Raw genomic sequence first — 8,842 nt, 5'->3', positions numbered from 1 at the left:
GTGGCTACCAATAACTCACCCTCTTGTGGCCCATAATAACCTTCAATGCTGTCCTACATATCTCCATACACCTTCAGTAAAGTTTACATTTTCATGTTAGCACTACTGGCATTGGGATCCCATATATTGACTCATTTAAAACAATACATGTTCCATTGGGAATCAAGAAAGGAATAAAAATGCTGCAGACATTTAGCACAAATCAACCTAGGGACATGTATATGTAATTTGATGTATTGGTGACACATTATTGACACATTCTACAACTGGGGGAAAGCACATGCATGAAAAGGAAGATGTTAAACTGATTCCCTCTGTCATTGTCCTTACCCCCACATTACAAATGCCTCTGCATCAAACCCCTCAAGGCTTGACTCACCCATCCCTTTGGCAATGATGTGCCCGCTGCTCCATAGGCCCCCTCTTTTACCCTCCCTAATGATGGACAGATGACTCCCAGAACTGTATTCACTCAGATCTCTAACCAACAATGAAGAGCAGCCCCTAGACCAGAACCCGGGCACTATCTTTGCAGCTACCATCTGATGATATATGATTACCTGACTGCTACTGACCCCACAGGACATACTGTTACCTACTCCTCGAACTGTAGAGGGATGGCAAATAGCCTGTCAGTGTGTCTGTGCAATAGGACACTTTAATATGGCAATACTGATTGTCTTTGGCACTGACTGAAGTGCCAATACACTAACTAGCATGGCAGACAGGGCAAGGCGAGGTAAGGCAAGGCATGGATGCTGCGAGCATGCACGTAGGTGTTAAGTGAGTGAAGGTTAAGAGAACAAGTGAGCAAATCTAGGATGCAGCTTGGTCCAATCCATGAGCTGGGTGCCTGTGTGCAAAACATCCCTGCTGGAGCCTTCCCATTCTGGTTGCTAGTGCACTCTGCAATACAAGCCTGTGCTTCCTGATTGTCCTGCAAGTGGATCAGAGAGGTACCATAATGGTCTTGAGGGGTTGGCAATAGATGACAATTTCTGTTGACAAGGGGTGCCCATGGAATGACCCTGAGTTTGAACGTAAGCAATATGGTGGTCTTTTGGAAGCAAGCAGCAAGGTGAAGTTGTCAGGTACACTCACTGATTTTAATGTTGAGAATCCTCAAAGTGGAACTTGTTTGGCATTTTTGGTAAGATAGGAGCTGAATATTAATGAGGTGAGTTTAGCTGTTAACGATGATGCTATGATGCCCTTAATTGACAACTCACTGCTGTCTAGTGAGAAACTCACTCTGCCACTCAGCAAATATGTAAAAGATGCTCCTGGAATTGAGTTCTCCAATTCTGAGGAAGGGTCACTCGATTTGAAATGTTACCTCTCATTTCTCTCCACAGAAGCTGCCAGACCTGCTGAGCTTTTCCAGCAACTTCTGTTTTTGCTTCTGGAATTGGGCTTCAGTGAACATCTCTGATTCTGCCAGAAACTTGTTATTGCCATGTTGCTCAGGGTCATAAAAGATTCTGTCCTAAATGTTTATTTTGTATTTGTCTTCACCAGGAAAGAAGTTACTAAAAACATTAATGTCAAAAGAGACTAGATGGTTTAAAATTGATCAAGAGGAGCTACTAGATAAAGTTAAAGTCACAGATTATCCAGTACTGTGTGCGTGGATCCAAGGATACCGAGGAAATTGCAGGTGGAAATTGTACTGTCACCAGCCATAATATTGCATTTTCCTTCAGATGGAAGTGTAGCGCCATATGATTGGTGAATTGCAAACATTGCACCCGGATATAAAAATCTATGTTAGAATAAACTCAACATCTACTAGTTAGTTTGTTTAAACTCATGAGAGGGAAAACTTTTATAAATAATGGATGAACTATTCTGGGCCAAGATGTGGCAAGGAAAGACCTGTGAAGGATATTTAATTTAGTGGGTGGGAATGTACATGATCTCTTCTGCTTTTCCGTCTCTAACAGAAGTAAATTCTGGGCTGAAAGTTCCATCACTGGCCTTCCCACTTCACTACGAATTAAGGTTCTGAAGTGGCCAATTAATAATAACAAATGGAGGACAACCTAATGGCCTCAGCCCAATGGTGCTGGGATTAACTTCTTCAAGTTGGATTGCAGGCACGCAGTCTTTGTGAAGGCAGTAAGTGTGTAGACTGCTTGTACATGAGTCTTAATTAGTACCTGATCAAAGACAACGACATAGGAAAACAGGGTAAGCATTGAAACCTATCCCCAACTTTGCTTATGAAGCATCTGCCTGATTCTTTCCCATCTCTGGAAATGTTCATCCCACTCCACACACAGATGCTTTGTGCTGAAACCTTGGATTCTAGGGTTCCCTTCCTGGCAGCAGCCTCATAGCGCAATTGTATCCAGGAACTGTTGGCCTCTGACGTTTTGACAGCTCCTGTTGGGAGGACCTGATTCCCAATGAAGGGCCCCCAAGCCCGAGAATGCTCAGAACATGCCTGTATTGCCAAAAGGTGTGGCAGGTCAACTTCAGAAGATGCAGTGCTTTGTAGCAGGTAAATGATAGCCACATTGCCACTGGAATGTACCACCTGACAATTCGTGACAAATTTTGTTGATGAATGTGGGTTTATTAAGGAAAACTAACTTATATTTGTTAAGGAGAAATATTATTTAACTAACTTGCTTGAGTTTTTTGATGAGGTAACAGACAGGGTTGATGAGTGTAAAGCAGTTGATGTGGTTTATGCAGACTTCCAAAATACATTTAATAGAAGGAACACGTTAAAGGTTTATCAGCAAAGACAGAGTTCATGGAATATATCAGACAATACCAGCTCAGATACAAAATTGGCTAAGTAACAGGAAACAGGCAGCAATTAGCAAAATAAGTCTGAAGAAAAATAGTAAAGACTTTCTTACGTAGTGAGTGTTTAGGATTTAGGAATATTTATGTTTACCTGAATGTGCCATGGAAGCAAATTCAATTGAAAGAGATTCAAAGGAGAATTGAATAATTCTCTGAAAAAAATTGCAGGAATACAGAGAAAGATAGGTAATGAGACTAGGTGAGTCTTTCTTTCCAAGGCCCACATGATTACCCAAATGGTCTCCTTCTGTACTGTAACCATTCTATGATTCTATAATTATGGATTATTGGAGAATTCCTTGCTGACACTTTGATACCAGCATTTAATTGATAGCAAGCTTATGGTTTTGAATCCTATAGTTTGAAGGAAGACAGGAGGAGATAAGATGCTACACAATGCATAAGTTAGAATGAGCAAAAGTAAAATGAGTCTTAATTAATATCAAATAAACAGTATAATTTATGATGAATAAAGTCAAGTGATGTAGATGAAATTATTTTTAATGGCTCAGAGAATTCCTCAATTAAAAGGGAATACACATATTACTAACGCTTAAATAATTTCTGTAAATGGAATCTTACTTTGCGATATTCACTTTTAATTGAGGAAGGCATTTTAATTGAGGAATTCATAAGGCAAGTGTAATATTTGAACTAACATATGTCAAAAAAAGATAAGCTAGAATTTTCATTCTTGGAGGAAGGTGCAGCATGTCAGCTGTTTGATGTAGCAGGTCATTGCGATTTTCCTATTTTTTGGGAAATGAAATAAAATCATTTACAGTGAAAATGGTTAAATATGTCTGATTCATGTATCTGTTTGGTTATGGTTAAAAGAAGTTATCACATTGACTGGGAATCCAAATGCCTCCCACTTTCAGCCATCTATGAAAAGACAGCAGAAGGTATCCACTTCTTCTCACACTGTATCACAAATAGAAAATACAATTAATTAACTGGGTGGAAACTTCAAATGATTACCATCAAGCCAAATTCCTGCTCTGCCAGTAACACATAATGCAGAAGTGCATACAGCCTGGAGATTAAAGGTTTTGAATTATGTAAAAACAAGTTTACTTGAAATTTCATATTGTAATTGCTTTTTTTCATGCATTGGCACCAATTAACAACAGGGAAAATCACTTTGAAACCAAAATCTTTTCTGCAATGGTATCTAAAAGTCATCATCAGAATTTTATGACATACCAGCAATGCTTTATTTCCCCTCATTCAATATCAGGATGAGGCTGTTGCTGGCTAGGCAGCATTTATTGCCCATCTCTAATTGCCCAGAGGGCAGTTCAGAGTCAACCACATTGCTGTGGATCTGGAATCACACGTAGGCCAGACCAGGTAAGGATGGCAGTTTCCTTCCCTAAAGGATATTAATGAACCAGATGGGTTTGCAGTTGTCATTAGATTTTTAATTCCAGATTTTTTTTTAATTGAATTCAAATTCCACCATCTGCTATGGCAGGATTCAAACCCAGGTCCCCAGAAATCTGAGGTCTCTGGATTAACAGTCCAACGATAAGACCACCAGGCCATCACCTCCCCTAATGTTATCAATGGGTGTTTAAGGAACGATTCATAGAATCCTTACACTGCGGGAAGAGGTCTTTTGATCCATCAAGTCTGCACCGATCTTCTGAAGAGCATCCAATCCAGACCCAGGTACGCCACACTATTCCCATAAACCCATATTTATTATGCTAACGCACCTAGCACATCTCTGGACACTACAGACAATTTAGCATGACCACTCTGGGAAGAAACCAAAGAACCCGAAGGAAATGCACGCAGACATGGGGAGAATGTGTAAACTCCACACAGACTGGTGTCTAACCATTAGTGTTTCATTCCACTTTAAAATCACTTCAAATGCTCTTCTGATGTAAAGCCATCTTTTTCAGGACAAACATTGAAACAATGTCTACAGTTCAATAGTCTTTGATGCGTTTTGGAACCTCTTGAAGTTGTGGTAAGTTATTTTCTTTCTTTGATGGTAAACTGGTTTGAGTGAGCAATGTGCAAAAGATGACTGCAGACACCATTATACTTTATTGGAATCTCACTAACAGCAATTATTGGAAAATGGACTGAATTTACATGAAGCTTGCGAGCTTGGCAGGGGGTACCTTATTCTTATTGAATCTGAAAATATGTGGTGTTATTGTTTGAGGTGAACAATATGTGATGCTGGCATAGCACAACCTCATTAGTTAGCAATATGAGCATAGCACAAAGATCTCATCTAGAATACAGTTCCAATGTAATTCACAGGATGTTTCAATGATTAATATGGTAGCTGTCTAATCACAGGAACAGAAGTAATGTGAGCGCTACTCTTGTGTCAGAAATGTAATATGGTCTGAGGGCTATATTTCATACAGAACCTATTATCTTTGGCCAATGAGGCAAGAATTGATCTTATGCTGTAAAAGATTAATAGATGAGCAATGGAATATGTATCAAAAATCACCTTATGTCAGGACGGCAGACATGCAACAAATATGATTAATTTCTTAAATAGCAGTTAAAATGAGCATATTTGGAAATAAAGACATCTGTTTAGAGTCTTCCATTTCTGCAGTAATAGGAAATTCCAAGTATTAAACTATTACATATTAGAATACTTCCATGAGACAGAAACTGAAACCAGTTTATGAATGATGCATACAAATATGGTTTGCTAAGTATCATATTTTTGGTGCAGAGCGAGTGACATAATTGCCGTATCTGAATGAATTCTTTGCATGTTATAAGAAAGTAAACCATAAAAAGTGTTTCAGGGATAGTAGGAATTGCAGATGCTGGAGAATCTGAGATGACAAGATGTAGAACTGGATGAACACAGCAGGCCAAGCAGCATCAGAGGAGCAGGAAGGCTGACGTTTCGGGCCTAGACCCTTCAGAAAATGTTCACGTTTCAATGAGCTTTGGCTATTCTGTATTGAAATGATAACGAATTACTGTACTCTGGATGGTAACATATATTAGAATTTGTGCAGTTGTGTAAGGAACCATAATTATAACACCAACAACAGGAACACAAGACGTCAAGATAGTGTCTCTTAATCTATCAGGTATTTTCTTCATATAGATCCTACCTTTGCTCGATTATGGATTACCCAAACCATCTAATTTCCTGAGGAACCTTTCTGTGAACCTTCTTCCCATGTTCACAACTGTTAGAAATCAATTAAATTTTAAGAACTTTTTGTCTCTGAGGATGTTAAACACCACATGACATTATTTCATAGATAAATAGAGGACTTCTCTCTGTCACACCCTAGTCAAAATCTATCCTTTAACCAACACCTAGAAACTGATAATCAGGCAATCATTACAATATTAGAGTTAATGCTTCGGGTCCGGTGACCCTTCCGTTAACGTTAACTCTGTTTTCTCCTCCACAGATGCTGCCAGACCTGCTGAGCTTTTCCAGCAACTTTGTTTTTGTTCCTGATTTACAGCATCCACAGTTCTTTTGGTTTTTAATCATTACAATATTATTTGTGGAACTTTGCAATGTGCATTTGGCTTTGAGTTTCCTTCATTAAAAAATGATTGACACTTCAAAAGTACTCATTGACTGTAAAATACTATGGAATGATTTGAGTTTATCAAAGGCACCGTCGGAAAATATACTGTTTTGATTTTCTTCAGCAGCCATTTCTGAAATAGCTTTCTATGGCCCCAAAAACTCCCAGTGCAGACAACTCAGTTTCCCTTATCATTGAATCTGACTGGAATATTATACAAGGCAAATGAGGCAAAAAGTCAGAAGTCCAGCCACTTTTCAAACTACACTGCAATGCAGTGCACGTACCAGAGTTCACAATGTGTATATTTTTCATATTCAATCAACTCTTGAGCTCCCTTCCAAAAAACGACTAGGATCAAACAGTTGACAAACTACTATTGGGAAACAAACTGTAGTCAATCAACCACGTTGAGCAACCAGAAGAAGCTTTCATTGGGATTCTGCAATTCATGGTGGAATAAGATAAAAGAAGAAACTCTGTCGAGATTATCTATGTTGGCAAAAAAAAGTTTCATGTTGTCAAACAAGAATTGTGACCAGTAAGCCAAAAAAAGCACAAACAAATGTGAAAAGCGTATCCAAGAATGTGTTATAATTTACCAATATTGTGTTCAAAAGGATGGCCAGACCAAAATTCCAGCAAGCTGACCAAGAACACATACTTTGAACACTGACAGCATTTTGAAATCACGGACAACTTATACTGCATGTCAAAGATGATCGTTATTCAAAAAGGGAGCAAGAGATAAACCAGAAAAACAGGAATCTACTGGCCAGTCAGTCCAATTTCTGTGCTGAGGAAACTATTGGGAGCATTTCTAAGAGACAGAATTAATCTGAATTTTGAGAGGCAGGGATTGTTCAAGAACAGTCAACATGATTTTGTTAAGGGAGGTCATATTTGACCAATTTGATTGAATTTTTAAAGAAGTGACCAGGTGTGTAGAAGAGGGCAATGTATTCAACATAGTCTACTTGAACTTCAGCAAGGCTTTTGATAATATCCCACATGGGAGACTGATAACGAAAGTTAAGAGTCCGTGGGATCCAAGGAAATTTGTATTAATTAGATTCAGAATGCTGAGTGCAGGAGGAAGAGTGTTATGGTTGAAAGAAGTGTTTTTGTGACTGGAAGCCTGTGTCTAGTGGGGTTCCACAGGGATTAGTGTTCGGGCCTTTGCTGTTTGTGACATATATATATCTATAAATTATTTAGACTTGAATGTAGGAGGATGGTAAATAGTGGGGAGGATAGCCATAGATTACAGGATATAAAGTTGGACTGATCAGATGCAAATGATTTGAGATGATGCAATTGAGCAGGATAAACAAGGCAAGGGAATATATGATGAATGGTAGGACTCTGGGAATCACTGAGGATCTGACAGACCTGGGTGTGCTTGTCCATCAGTCTTTTAAAGTTGAGGGACAGGTAGATAAAGTGGTTCAGAGGCATAAAGTTTAAGAGTAGGGAGGTTATGCTGGAACTGTATGAAAATTTGGTTAGACAACAGATAGCTTATTGTATGCATTTGTGGGATCCACATTATAGGATTTCATTGGAGAGGGTGCAGAGTGGGTTTACCAGGGTGTTACCCGGGCTGAAAAGTTTTAGTTATGAAGACAGGTTAGTATTGTTTTCTTTGGAGCAGAGGAGGCTGAGGGAGGGGGATTTATAAATCTTTATACTTAGGGATTGAGATTTATAAATTTATGAGTGGTGTAGTACTCAGGAAGTAATAATTTCTCCTTGATGGAAGAATCAATGACTAGGGGCGAGATTTACGGTACGAGGAGGAGGTTTTGAAATTATGTAAGTATTTTTTTTCACTCAGAGCATGGTGGGAATCTGGAGCACACTGGCTGTCAGATTGGTAGAGACGGAATTTTTTATAAAATTTAAGAAGTATTTAAATGCAGACTTGTGATGCCAAGGCATACAAGGCTTTGGGCCAATTGCTAGAAAATGGGATTAGACTAATTAGTTGGGTGGTTTTGAGCAGCGCAGTCTCCATGGACCGAAAGGCCTTTTCCTATTGAGATGTATTAGAAAGAATATTCAACCAGGGTTACGTTGGTGGTATGCTGGCCAGAGATCTTAAAAAAGACTGAAGAACCATTGTGAAATCTGCAATTATACAGCTCCTGTCCAGACGAGAAAAAACACTCTTACCATCGGTGATGTCAGTTCTGAAAAAAAACTCAGCAAAGTTTTTGAGGAGAAGCAAAAATAGAGAACAAGATTGAGAAGCTCAACTTGTTACCCTTCAAGAAGGATACAAGGCCAAAGTGTTTAACAACCACAGGTACTTTCTTACATAATGCATTCACTGCACAAGGCTGCAAGTTAGACTGAGCTGTTTTCCTCCAAAATGGCTGACATGACATCATCATGACACCACATGATCAGACTCTTAAAGTGACGGTCCAATATACAAATACACAACAATCCTCCCCCTTTACATCAGTGGTTCCTGC

The sequence above is a fragment of the Rhincodon typus genome, chromosome 8, assembly GCF_021869965.1.
Source record: "Rhincodon typus isolate 14 chromosome 8, sRhiTyp1.1, whole genome shotgun sequence".
Lineage (NCBI taxonomy): Eukaryota > Metazoa > Chordata > Chondrichthyes > Orectolobiformes > Rhincodontidae > Rhincodon > Rhincodon typus.
The sequence above is the reverse complement of the archived record's forward strand: the minus strand, read 5'-3'. Positions refer to the sequence as shown.